The following is a 14,452-nucleotide window of genomic DNA, read 5'->3' as shown; positions in this document are numbered from 1 at the left end:
TCTGACCCTACTGTGTACTGCTTGACCTCCCAGACTTTCCTTTGAAATCTCAATGGAAGCCCCTATGATCCCATTTTTTTTTTTGCATTCTGCAGAAATAAAAATAAGCATCATGTGGCAGATGCCAAAGTTGGCCTCCTACTTGTAATTGTCTAGCCTGGACCCACTTGAGCCATAGCTTCAGTGCCTCTGAGTGTCCAGATGACTGACCATTGGAAATGAATTCCCAGGGAAATCATTCCCTAGCTTGCCAGTGAAAGCAGAGAACTGCAAGGCTCTTCCCAATCAAAAGTTTCAGAAACAGCCAGATGACTGTGGCTCATACCTGTAATCCTACCTACTTGGGAAACTGAGATCAGGATGATCATAGCTCAAGGCCAGCTAGGGAAAATAGTTCTTAAGACCCCCAGTTCCAAGAAAAAAAAATGGGCTCAAGGTGTGGCTCATGCAGTAAAGTCAGGAATCACTGAGTTCAAATCCCAGTCCCACACTCCCAAAAAAAAGTCTCTGAAAGGAGTTTCACTTTCAAACCCTAAAGGTATGCTGGGTGTGGTTGTGATGATTCTTGAGATGCCCTCAGAGCATTTTTACAAAGTTCTGCTGCAAATAAATTTGCTTACTCTTAAACACACTAATCTCTATAGCAAGCACCCTTTGACTGCAACTTTACGCATGCTTCTTTCCTCAACAAAGGGCAAGTTTTGAAAATTTTTGCCCTGGTTTTTGTTCCTAGTTCTCATGGATGTGTGACTAAGAGCAGTCATCCATATCCATTCCATATCCTGAGAGCTGTACTGCCTTCAACTGACCCCCTGTAAGATGAGCTAGTCCACCTCCTACAAACTCAGCCTCTCTCAAATATTAGGGAACAACAAAATGTACACAAGATCTTTGCCAGATTGTCATCCACATAGCTTCTAGATTGTTTGCCAGGAGCATCCCAGTTCCCATCTGTACCTTTTAGCAGAGCTTTATGTCTACTTTCATATCAACAACCTGGCCTTCTCAGTCCTCACCAGAATTGTGCATTAAGCTCCAATTACACTGTTCTAGGGATTCTCTAGCCTACATCTCCAAACCTTTCCTAACTTCTTCCCCAACCAGTTCCAGAGGTTCTGAATCACATTATCAGGTACAGTCACACCAATGACCCCATCTTACTATGCCAACATTATGCAATAATTAATTGTCCAATACTGTGACAACATACCCACAATCATCAACTTACCAGGAGGGAAGTTGATTTGGGGTCACCATTACAAAGGTTTAAGTCCATGGTCAGCTGGGTCTATGGAGTTTTGGTCTGTGGTGAGGAAGAACATTTTGGCAGAGACTGTGTGGTGGAACAAACTTCTCACCTTGTGGCATCTGAGAAACAGAGAGCTTGATTTTATAACTAAGCTCCTTTCCCAATCCTTTATATGTCATCCTCAATAAAATAAACAGTTGGCTTCTCTCCAGAAAACATGGCAGTCCAGAAGGCAGTGAGACGACACTTTTAAAATGCGCTGGAAGAAAACATCCTTTCATGATAAAGGAGAAATTGAGGCATTTCCAGATAAACAAAAAGGAAGGTGCTTTGTTAACAGTGAGTGGGCCTTACAAGAAATTATAAAGGGACTCCAATAGGCTGAAATGGAAAAGCAGAGACAGCCACTCAAAGCCAAAAGAAGAACATCACTAGAAGCAACGAGTAAGGTATTGGAAAGGCCAGTACTATTGCACTTTCACTTTGTCACTCTTCTCTTTACGTATGATTTTAAAGTTAAATTTATGAAATGAGTCATGTTAAGAGAAACACAATATATAGACATAATCTGAGATGTAGAATATTTAAAGGGAAGGAATGGAGCTTTGTAAGAACAGAGTATTTTCATACCACTGTAACTAAATTGATATTATTCCAAATATGTTGCTGTGAATTTGAGAGAGTCATTGTAATCCCAAAAACAACCAATAAAAAAAGCTGAAAGGAAAACAGAAAAGTAAAGAAAAAGGGAATCTAAGTTTTACACTAGCAAAACTCAACTGAAAGGGCTGTGATGTAGCTCAGTTGTGAGTTCTTGGCTAACTTGCATGAGGTCCTAGGGTAAAATCCCCAACTCTGAAATCCCAACTACATCCATAAAAATGGTGATATAGGAATTAAATGAAACAAGCATATAAGATGGACACATGTGGCTCACATCTATCATCCTAGCTACATGGTAGGCTAAGATAGACAGGATTGCAGTTCAACACCAGCCCAGACAAATAATTCACAAGACCACATCTCAAAAATAACCAGAGCCAAAAGGACAAGAAGTGTGGCTCAAGAGGTAGAGTGCCTGCTATGCAAGCACGAAGCCCTGAGTTCAATACACAGAACAAACAGGTAAATTACAGGGGTAATTTACCATCTAAGGAATTTCTAAAATAAAAATGGGTTGAACTGTCCAGTTAAAAGTCAGTGACTGGCAGAATGTATTTGAAAACCATGATCTGTACAAGCTGCATTCAGAGAGACTCACTTTGAGTTCAAAGAAACACAACAATTGAAAGATGGAAAAAAGCTGTTGCTTGAAAACAGTATATTCCAATAATGAGAATATTATCATGCAAGGTAGATTTTACATCAAAAAGGTAGCAAGAAAAGTCAATATATATTGTTTTTTTTTCCAGTACTGGGGCTTGAACTCGGGGTATACACCTTGAGCCACTCTGCCAAGCCCTTTTTTTGAAAGGTTTTTTCAAGACAGGGTTTCAAGGAATGATTTGCTTGGGCTGGCTTCAAACTACCTCCTGAGTAGCTAGAATTACAGGCGTCAGTCTCTGGCACCCAGCCAAGGTCAGTATATGTGGGGAGCAGATTATGATAAGCCCATGAGGACTTGACATAAGCACAGCCATGTCAAATAATCTGCAGGCTGGGATAAGCACAGTCCCCAGCTGCAAAAGGGAGCAAGAGCAAAATGCAGCATAGCTGCTTAGCATGACAACAAGAATGTTTACACCATGACCTTCAGGCAGGAACAGTAGTTGCAGAAAGTAGCAATTGCAGTTTCCCCTGCAAGGTCATACCACCCTGAGAACTGATGCTCTGTTAACTTCAGTATTCACTTCCTTGCTTGTCGCTGTTATAATAAACTTGCTGGAGGTGGTCACAGCTGTTGTGTATCTCCACCAGAGCACCCAGACCACCTGATCCCATATTTCTGCAGGTTTGTCTTTTGTACTTTCTCAATCTCCCATCTCTCCCAGTCAGGTTCCTAGGAGGAGCTCACACATGTCATGAGAGGTGGCACCTGAACAGGAATCTGACTACAGGAGAACTTAAAGCCCTAGATAAGGAGACACTCTCTGAGAAACGCAGGCATAAAACAAACAAGGTGAGTGGGAGAGTAAATTAAATACAGTCAGGTGTAAAAACATGGGATAGCTCAGGTCTAGGGAGTGAGAACTCTATGTACAGACTTTAAAAGCTATGCTAAAGTCTAGAGGGAGCAGGGTCAGGTCGCTTCAGCTTATGCGTTTTTGGATTGTGTGTAGGATACATTTCCATGGTTCCCTGAGAAGGGCATTGTAAACTTAGAAATATGGAAGAAGGTAGGAGTCAGGCTGAGGGTGTGATGTATGGCTGAAGGGCTGGAATGATGCCCATTTTTACTTTCATTTTGTGGTCCGTGCTTAAAGATTATTTGGATCCCACTCCCTCTGATAAACAACAACTCTCCTTTTCAGTATCCTATTTGACTCCCTGAGATATGCCCTCTGTCAGTGGGGAGGAATGGGATTTGCAGAGCAAGGCACACAGCCAGGAGCCAGTGGGCCCTATAGTGACTGAGCCATGGCAGTGAGCCAGTGGGACCATGGCCTTGGACCTACCTCCTGGAGGAGCTCAGCCCTGGCCAGGCCAGGCTCCATTCCCACCCCACACTGCCAGTGGTATGGCCCATGTTTACAATCCCATCTGAACCTTGGCTTGGGGTTCAAGAGCCTCTGTGGGAATCAGAAGAATAGCAGGGAACAGGTAAGCCAAGGTGCATCCCTATCCAATTGGTAGGCAGGTATAGATATGCCTGTCTCCCACATAGGAATTACATCACTCTGGAGGAGGTCACTGAGTTAGAAGGGACAGAAGTTGTAATGTGCCAAGCCTGCACTGCTGCTCTGGCTCCTGTTGGTGCACAGTGCTCTACTGTACAGTGGCCAGTCAGAGCCATGGCAGTCAGGGGACCCAGAGTGAATGCCATGGTGAATAGCACTCTGAGTCTTATTTTCTCAAAAGATTGAATGTCTTTTGAGGTCAATAATTCTCTGGGTTTGGGTCCCAGCTCATTTGTACCCGAGTCAACTTATTTATTTATTTATTTGTTTGTTTATTTATTTCCAGTATGGTGGCTTGAACTCAGGGTCTCCACCTTGAGCCACTCCACCCTTTTTTATGAAGGGCTTTTTTGAGATAGGGTTTTGCAACAGGTGGGACTGACTTTGAACCTCAATCCTCCTGATCTCTGCCTCCTGAGTAGCTAGGATTACAGGCCTGAGTAACTGGCACCCAGCATGAGAGTCAACTTATTAATCACAGGGATCAATGGGGTTCAAACCAATGACTCCCTGGGCATTTCTTTCTTGGGTATTGGGATCAAAATCAAGTTTCCATGTTGTCTAGAGTCTTGTCAGAGAAAGTAGTGTTTGGAGTTTTAGTGCTCTTGGTCCTTGTCCAGTACTTGTAGGAACCTTTCCCCTCCTCCCTGTATTAATTTCTGGATAAAGGTCCCTAAATTTGTCTCTAACTGTAATGGTCAGATGGAATCTAAAGGGCTCTTGATATCTCAGCACACTTTGCCCACTTGCCGATACACAAATGGGAGCCTGGTCATGGAGATTCATGTTTTTGAGGATTTGCCCATTGACAGGAGGCCCTTTCTTCTTGTAATGTTCAACACCAACAGGAATGGAGTTGGCCATGGATCTCAAAGTTTGAGCTCAGTTGTTACACATTCCTAAAGCTAATTGGATAGGCTGCTCACATAACACCTGGGAAGGAGTCCACACATATCCAAGTTTGTCTTGCTGGTGGAATTGATTTTACTCTTTTCTTTAAGAAGTTGACAGTGGAGGCAATCATCTTTCTGTATGGATGCTAAGCAGCTACTATGGCTGTGATTGGTGGTGGGGGAGGGTGGGCAACATGTGAGGACCAGGGTACTGCTAGGAGGAGCCATTTGAGCAGTATACAGTGTAATTCCATCCTTGGGGTAAATCACGTTCCTACAACAGCAGTCTAAAAGCACAATTAAGTGCCATGCTCTGAAAAGTGTCCAGAAAAGGGGGTGTTATAAAGCAGAGGAATTTAGCATCATTGTCAATTTGCTGAAGCACTGGCCTTTTTCTTATGAAGAACAATTTCAAATCATTCAGGGGCTCACAGGAATAGTCAGGCTCAGGTTCCTGTGCATCTGGGAAGCTTTCCTCTGGCTTGCACTTCATGTAGAGAGGTGAGTGCAGTTATCTATTCCCTGGACCTTTACAGCTGTAACAGTGGCCAAGATCACTGGACATGGCCTCATTCACTTAGGCAGAAATAGATCTTAGGTGATCTCTCCTGCCAGGTGTGAATGAGTTCCTGATCCCCAGGCCTCATGTAAAGTGCTCCCTCTGGATGAGGATCAGACATGATCTTTTCCCCAAGGTCCTTTATGGCCTCCTAGAATTGTTCTAATTAGGTTACATACCTTGTCAATTCCCTGATCTCTAAATCCACAAGCAGGTATTGGAAAGAAAATGACCATCCATACAGGATTTCATATGGGATAAAGGATCTTACGTTTTGAGGTATTTTTAGCCTCGTGAAGCTCTTAACATGAGATTTTCTTTATTTTGAGACAAACTCAGAAAATTCTTTCTTCCTCTTGGTAGTCTATTTCTTGTCTTCTATCAGGAAATATTAGTTTTGTTATGTTCTTTTTCTTGTTACTTTCCTTCTTTGAAGACCATACATTTCCTTAACTTATAAATTTAGGCAGCTCTAAAATTCTGTTACTTTCAAAATTTTTTATCTTTAGCTTTCATCTCTCTCCTGAACTCTGGAATCAGGTATGTAAGTTGTAGTTGGCCATACCATTAATGTGTTCTCAGATATTCCAAATGTGATATGTTCAAGTTTGTGTCACTTCTGCCATTGTATTTTTTTTTTTTTTTTTTTGCTGTGCTAGGATTTGAAATCAGGGACTTGTGTTTGTTAGGCAGGTGCTCTACCAATGAGCAACTACACCAGCCCATTTTTTAAAGTTGGTATTTTCTTCAGTTTTCTTTCTTAAGTTTGTTGTTGTTGTTTCTTCTGTGGGTTTGTGTGTGTGTGTGTGTACTCAGTATTTTTTAGATAGGGACTCATGATGTATTTTCTAGCCTGTCCTCAAACCAGGATCCTCCTGATTTCTGCCTCCAGAGTAACTAGGTTTACAACTGAGAGCCAAAGGCATCTGGCCTGCTGTTATACTCTTCCATTTTCCAAATTTCACATCACAGTGCCAGTACCTAATTAGCAGCAGTTATGTAGATCATATAGAAGAAAAATACCTTTTTTTCTTCACTTGGCAAATTCATAACCAAATTCTGTCCCTGCCTTTCCTTTATTTTTCTCCTTTATAAGGATACCTCACAGTTCTGCAGTCTTACTTCTCTGACATCTGATAACATACTCTGTTTTCTTAACCTTTATTTCCCCTAAGCCTTTCCAATTCTTTTCCCAGGGATGACCTTTGGACTGTAGAGATGCTCAGTTTTCTCGGCTGTTCTCATTTGACCTCACATTTTACACCTGTCAAATGGGAAATGGCAGAGATACCTGGAGTGAACACAAGCAAACTTCTGGAAGTAGGAAGGAAATATTGTGATGCCTATGTACATACTTTTAGTTTATAAGTCATTATAAAACAACAAGCACATAATTTTTTGTTAAAGATTGTTTATGTATAGAATGCATAATCAGTGCCTTCAATATTGTGCTTATGTCTCATCAGGGTCCAGTTCATACAGCTCTGTGTGTAATTCCATTAATGTGGTGGGTGTTGCTGTGTGGTTGTGACTGGACTTCTGCTGTTGCCTTGTAACCATGAGAACATGTATTTAGCAAATGTAAAGGCTAAACATTCTAGGCTTTTCAGTGAAGTGCAGATTCATCATGCAAAATAGAATTATATATTCTCCTTCCTTGCTTCGTTTACATTGAAGTTGTAAATCAATTACTCTAATAGATGGGATTTTTGTTTATATTGAATGACTTCTTTTTTGGTTTATGTATTCATTTATTCATAAGTGAATATCTTCTTTTTTGGTTTATTTATTCATTTATTCTGTGCATACATTGTTTGGGCCATCTCTCTGCTCTGCCCCTGTCCTCTACCTCTCACATCCACCCCCCCCCCCAGTTCCAGGCAGAACCTGTTCTACCCTCTTCTCCAATTTTGTTGAAGAGAAGACATAAGCAATAATAAGAAAGACATAGTTTTTTTTGCTAGTTTTTCCCAGCAACATTTGTTGAGGCTATCTATTTTTTCATCATCTGTTTTTGGCATCTTTGTCAAAAATAAGGTGGGAATAGCTGTGTGGATTCATATCTGGGTCCTCCATTCTGTCCCACTGGTCTTCATATCTGTTTTTGTGCCTGTACCATGCTGTTTTTATTGCTATTGCATTGTAATATAGTTTGAAGTCGGGTATTGTGATACCTCCACCATTGCTCTTTTGCTGAGTATTGCCTTGGCTATATGAACTTTAGGGTAGATTTTTTAATCTCTGTTATGAATATCATTGGGATTTTGGTGGAAATTTTGTTGAACATGTACATTGCTTTTTGTAGTATAGCCATTTTTTTTCTATGTTGATTTTTACCAATCCACGACCATGGGAGATCTTTCCACCTTCTGTAGTCTTCCTCTTTGAAGAGGTTCTCTTTGAAGAGGTCATTCACATACTTTGTTAAGTTTGCTCCTAGTTATTTGAGGGTTTTTTTGAGGCTATTGTAAATGGAATTGTTTTTCCTATATTCTTTCTCAATTTCTTCATTGTTGGTGTAGAGAAAAGCTAATGATTTTTGTAAGTTGATTTTGTATCCTGCCACATTGCTGAAGCTGTTTATGATGTCTAGGAGTTTTTGGATAGAGTTTTTTGAGGTTTTCAGATGTAGGATCATGTTGTCTGCAAATAGGGATATTCTGATAATTTCTTTACCTATTTTTCTCCTTTTATTTCTTCTTCTAGCCTACTGCTCTGGCTAGGAATTCCAGGACTGTTTCATTCTTTTGTTCTGAGATTTCCATATCATGGGTAACTTCCTCGTTAATGTTTTCTATTTTGATCTTTAATTGATCTATCTCTCTATATTGTTCTCTGTTTCCCCTTGGTGTTTATTTAGGGCTCCTATGAGTTCATTTATTTGCTTCTGTGTCTTCTCATACTGTTTATTTTTGGTGCCTTGAAATTCCTTGAGTGCATCTTGTACATTTTAGATTACTGTGTCTAGTATCATCTCCATGAAATTCTCAGTGATTATTTGCAAGATTTCTTCTTTGAGAATGTTTTTGTGGGCATCACTGGCTTCCTCTGTATCATTTATCTTTGTTTTGTTGGAGTCAGAAATTATGTATCCATTTTCTTTGTTTCCTTCTTTATCCTGTATTAAATTATTTGAATGCCTTTTTCATATCATATCATAAATTCCTTGAAGGAACAAAATGTTATTCATAGTTTTTGTTTTTCATAAGTAGATTGGGAGTTGCTATATTCACCAGGTTTACCTTGAATTCACATTACTCCCTCTGATGTCATCTTCTTCAGCAATGGGATTACTGCCATATACCACCAGGCCTGCTTTTACTCATACTTTAATACTTAGCAATAATTTTTTGTTGTTGTTGTACTGGGGTTTGAACTCAGGACCTACACTTTGAGCTACAACACCACTTAATTTAGAGAAGGGTTTTTTTTTTCAAGTTATGGTCTTGTGAACTATTTGTGAAGCCTGGCTTTGACATATGATCCTCCTTATCTCTGCTTCCTGAGTAGCTAGGATTACAGGAGTGAACCACTGGCTCCAGACTAACAAGGTAAGCATTTTTATACTATTTTAAGTTTAATAAATTATTGCAATGGCAGTACATTTCTGTGACTTTCTTCACCTTATAGAATATAATTTAAGTTGCATTTTTTACAATATGCATATACTTTTATAAAAACATAAAGAATAGGAAGGTAAAATAAGTTCAAGAGTTGGTATGGCATTAAGAAATGGTGAAGGAGGGTGAATTGGTGTAAGTATTATGTATTCACATATGAAAATAGAACAATGAGGCCTATTGAAATTGTTCTAAGAATGGGGGAGGGAGGATAAAAAAGAATGATGGAGAGGGTGAATTTACCAAACACTGACTTAATCATTTGACAAAATCCTACATTGTTTTGCATGAACAGGGCAATGCATCCCCAAACCTGAGCCAATCTTCAAGATGGAGCAAGGAGCAGAGCCTTGGATGGGAGAACCCCCAAACCAGAGCCCATCAGGTCAGTCAGTGATACTGAAAGGGGAGCCCAGCAGATGTTGGCCATGTTGCACTGATTTCACCAGGTTGTCATCCAGATTGCAGACCTGAGGTCAGTGGGCTTGTATACATTAAACCTGTGCATTACAGTCTCCAAGGAGGGCTGTCACACATATATTGTTGTCTTCATCCCTAATCTAAACCCTATTCTTAGCAGATATTTTTCTTCACTATTTACTTTCTCAGTGTTCTCAGTTGCTTCACCCTCCATTCTCATAGATTTAAAAAAATGTATTAATTTCTTTTTTATTAATTAAATAATTTTCTGGGTCTGGTTTAAATTTTAGGTTTTGAGCTTGCAAAGCAGGGAGATATGTGGAATTAGGCTCCTGGTTTAAAAACACTTTTGAGACAGACTTTTGCTATATAGCCTGGATGACTTTTGCTATATAGCCTGCACTGGCCTTCTACCTTCCTGCTTCTAGACCTGATGGGATTACAGGTGCCTGTCACTACACCTGGACTTAAATTGCCTGATATTTATTCAAACATTATTTCCTCCTCAGCACATACCACTGGAGCCAGTTTTAAGCACTGGCAAGTTTTGGTACTCTTCATGAGAGAAAGTAGCCAAATAATGTCTCTTTCATAAAATTTATACTCTGATGAGAGAAAAACAAGAAGGAAATGTATTTTTAATAGTCAGCTAAGAATCATGAGGTATATTGAACCAAAGTGAGATAAACAAACATGAGATGTGATCATTTAGAAAGGATGGCCAAAGAAAACAGTGTAAGGTGGAGTTTGTTTGTTTGAATTCAGTGTACTGAGGATTGAAATCAGGGCCTTGAGTGTGCTACTCAAGTATTGTTACCACTGGGCTACATTCATACTGGGATTATTATGTGTTTACCTGGGAATAGCTTGAGCTTCAGTTCCTGTTTTCAAAATTTTATACATAATTATGAATGTGAAGATCTAAATTTGAGAGTCTACATCACTCTTGGAAGCACAAATTTGGAAACTGGTAGCTTGAAGGTGGCATTTAAACTTCCAGAGCAGTTTACCTAGAGAGATGATAAGAAAATGAAAAAAGTCCAGAGTTAGCCTTGTGAAGCATGGTGTCAGGCAGCATGAAAATGGAGGATCCAGCATGTGGTTCTGCATTTGGGGAAGAGCCATGATTTCCTGATCCAAAATCCAAGTGAACCAAATCTTTAATTTTCAGTAGCTTAGATCTCTATTTGGTAGTGGAGATTAAGTTAGCATTTCCATATTCTCTTAGTGGATATCATTATAAACAAGAAAGAGGAGGAGAAATGTTGAGAAGACTCCATTTTCAATAAAAGTAAGGAAAGCTGATGGTGCAGTGCACAAGATAACATCATTTAGGAGAAGTTTATTATCATTCATGGGTGCCTATACCAGGAATTTGTGGGGAGAATGCTGGGGCTGTTGATCTCAGCAGTAGCTACAAAAGCACTTTATAAAGATGGTGAGAATCAAAGGTGGGTGTCCAGGCTGGTGGGATAAAAAGAAACATATTTCAGAGAAGCAGAGTAAGTGAACTTAAATTAGGTCTTTAGGAGGGCTGTTTTCATCTAGAGTGGGAAAAAAGAGATTTTATATTTTAAAAACTCCCTAGATACCTATAGTTATTCCCCAGGTAAAAAGAAAACTGAAGAAACATGGATGCAAAATGCAAATGCAGTCCAAAAGCCATGTTCCTGGTTAGGTGGCAGTCCATTGGTCCTCATTGGTATTCTGCAAGTAGTTAGTCCTGAAAATTCTTACACCCTTCCAACTATAATAATGAGAAAAAACAGCAGCAGGGGACCTGTGCAGTGTCAAAATAAGGGAGTAAAAGAATGACATAAGGTGCATGTTGTTTCTAGTCATTTTTATTCCCATGTTGTTTTCTTTTACATTTCCTCTTTTTTGGTCTGCTGGATCATAAGGGTTTATTCTTTCTTGACTCTTCTGATCTCACTCTACTTTCTTTTGTGTAAAAGACCTTGAAGTATCTTCTGCAGGGCTGGCTTGGTAGTCAAGAATTCCTTTAGTTTTTCCTTGTGTGGAAGGTTTTCATTTCTCTTCAATTAAGAATGGTAGTTTTGCTGAATAAACTAGTGTAGGTTGACAGTTGCTTTTTTTCAGGGCCAGAATTATGTCTTTCTGTGACCTCCTTTTAGTTAGAGTTTGAGTTAAGAAATGTGCTGTAATTCTAATGGGTTTGCCTTTATATGTGAATTGTCTTTTATCTTTTGGTGCTTTCAGTATTCTTTGTTCTGTGTACTGAATGTTTTTATTATGATAAGTCTGGGAGGGATTCTTTTTTGGTTTTGATGATTTGATGTTCTGTAAGCTTCCTGCACCTGGATGACTCTCTTTTTCCTCAAGGTTAGGGAAGCTTTCAATATTATTCTATTGAATAGGTTGTCTATGCCTTTAGTTTATTTCTCTTCTTGTTCTAAACCCATGATTTGTAGATTTGGTCTTTTCATGGTGTTCCAGATGTCTTGTACTTTTCCATCCATATTAGCATTTTTGGTAATCTTTTACTGGTTGATATACCAGTTGTCTACTGTTCCTGATACCCTGTTTTTAAATTGCTCCACTCTGTTGGCCAAGCTTTTAATTGAGATTGTTATATGGCATATTGAGCTGTTTATTTCAGATTGATTATTTTTCAGGTTTTCTACTTCTGTATTCACTTCCTCTTTCATATCCTTCATAGTCTTCTTAATTTCATTCATCAGTTTGTTTGTATTCACTTTGGGCCTATTTAATTCTTTATTCACATGCTCTTTGAGATCAGACACTAGCTTTTGTATCTCTTCTTTGAGCTTGTTAATCATGCTTAGTATTGTTTTTTGGAATTCAATAATTGATGTTTCTTCCTCTATGGAGTTGTTTAGATCCTTAGTGTAGGAGTTGGCTTTTGAGGGAGAGTGATTGTCTTGCTGTTTCATTTTTGCATTGATTACACACCTCTCAATATGAACACTGAATATAAGTTGACTCAATGCCCCAATTCAAAGATTTAGAATAGCAAAGTGGGTTAAAAACAAGACCCAGCCATGTGTTCCTTGCAATAAACTCATCTCATTTATAAAAGAAAACACTGGCTTAGAGTCAAAGGGTAAAAAAAGGTTTTCCAAGGAAATGGACCCATATGAGCTACCCCTACACTCATATACAACAAAGTAGACCTTAGATGAAGACTCAATGAATTAATAGGAAATTCAGTGGAACATATAGATCTAGGGAACAACTTTCTAAGAAGAACTCAAAAGACTCAGCATCTTAGAGAAACAATGAACAACTAGGACTGCATCAAACTAAAGAGCTCTGCACTACAAAAGAAACAGACACTAGACTCAGGAAACAGATCAAAGAATGGGAGAAAATGCTTTGCCAGCTACTCATCTGATCAGGCACTATATTCCAGAATCTACAAGGAACTCAATAAACTCACACCCAAAGAATCAACATCCCAGTGAAGAAATGGACACATGAATTAAATAAGGAATTCTCAAAGGAAGAGGTACAAATAGTCAGTAAGTACATGAAGAAGTGTTCAACCTCCTTGGATATGAAAGAGATCAAATCAAAACAAAACCTTGGATTTCATCTCACCTGACTCAGAATGGCCATATTCAAGGGCAATAACAACATTAAGTGCTGGTGATGATGTGGCAAAACATAAACACTTATACACTGTTGGTGGGGATGCAAATTAGTACTACCATTATAGAAATCAGTGTGGAGATTCCTCAAAAAGCTAACAATAGAGCTGCTATATGATCCAGTGATACTATTCTTGGAATCTACCCAGAGGAACATTGACCAGGATCCAATAGAGACTCCTGTATACCAGTGTTCATCACAGCAATATTCACAATTGCCAAGCTATGGAAACAACCAAAATGCCCTACACCTAAAGTTTTACTGCTTGAATCACACCTCCATTCCATTTTCTCTGCACATTTTGGAAATGGGATCTTGAGAACTATTTACCCAGCTGGTGTCAAATCATGATCTCAGGCTCCCATGTAGTTAGGATTGCAGGTGTCAGCCAGAGTTGCCCAGCTATTTCAGAGATTTCTATGTGAGAAGATCCCTGAGGTTCTCTGCTTTCCCAGACCTCATTGGGAATTGTCTCCCTGGCATTCATTTAACCATGGTGAGCCATCTAGTCTGCTGAAGTTAAGCCTCATGTGGATCCAGGTTGTACAGCACAATTAGGTGGCCGACTCTGGCATCCTCCAAATGATGCTTGTTTTTTAGGTCTACAGAATGCAACAATCATCCATGGAGATTTCAAAGGATTTCCTGGTTGGTCAAGCAGTATACAGTAAGGCCAGAATCTCTGCAAGCAGCCATCGAGAGGTCAAGATGTGGAGCTGTGAGAATAAATGCAAGCTGCCTGGGAGACTACCAGAGGTCAGTTGCCAGAAAGTTGGATGATATGTAGAGGGAAGGCCACAAGCTGTGAGCACAGCCAACCCAAGAACAGCCATCTAGGTTGCACATCTCAAGGGACAGAACTGCCTGAAATCTTGGGGCTCAGATCACAGAACCGGTGTCCCTGATGCCAGCCCCTGATGCTGAAGGATTCATTGTTTGCCATGCTTGCTTTTGTTCTTCCTTTGGTCTTATTTCTCCTTATTGTTTCCTTTTCCTCCCTTTTGGAATGAAAACATTACCTTTCAACAACTATACCTTGACATGTCTAAAATTCTTTTTGATTTTTCTGGGGATTTACCATTAAGAGTTTGGTTTGGGTCTCAGAGGAGACGCTCAACTTTTAGCAACTCTGGGACTGTTAAGATAATGGAAACAGTTACAGATGGACTGAATCCATTTTCCATTGTGAGATGGAAATGTACTGAAGGCAGACATTCAGTACATTTCACATATATGGTAAC

At 39.6% G+C, this 14,452-nt stretch overlaps 1 long non-coding RNA gene across 1 annotated transcript; it reads left to right on the top strand.

Moving 5' to 3' along the window:
- Positions 1–3,117: 3,117 nt before the first annotated feature.
- LOC141420766 (uncharacterized) lies at positions 3,118–14,118 on the top strand. Its single transcript, XR_012445376.1, has 4 exons — positions 3,118–3,368; positions 9,049–9,089; positions 9,454–9,543; positions 13,812–14,118. It is a non-coding gene; the product is annotated as an uncharacterized lncRNA (long non-coding RNA).
- The last annotated feature ends 334 nt before the right edge of the window (positions 14,119–14,452 follow it).

The sequence above is a fragment of the Castor canadensis genome, chromosome 2 (genome assembly GCF_047511655.1).
Source record: "Castor canadensis chromosome 2, mCasCan1.hap1v2, whole genome shotgun sequence".
NCBI classification, from domain to species: Eukaryota; Metazoa; Chordata; class Mammalia; order Rodentia; family Castoridae; genus Castor; species Castor canadensis.
This window is presented reverse-complemented; position numbering and strand designations above follow the sequence as displayed.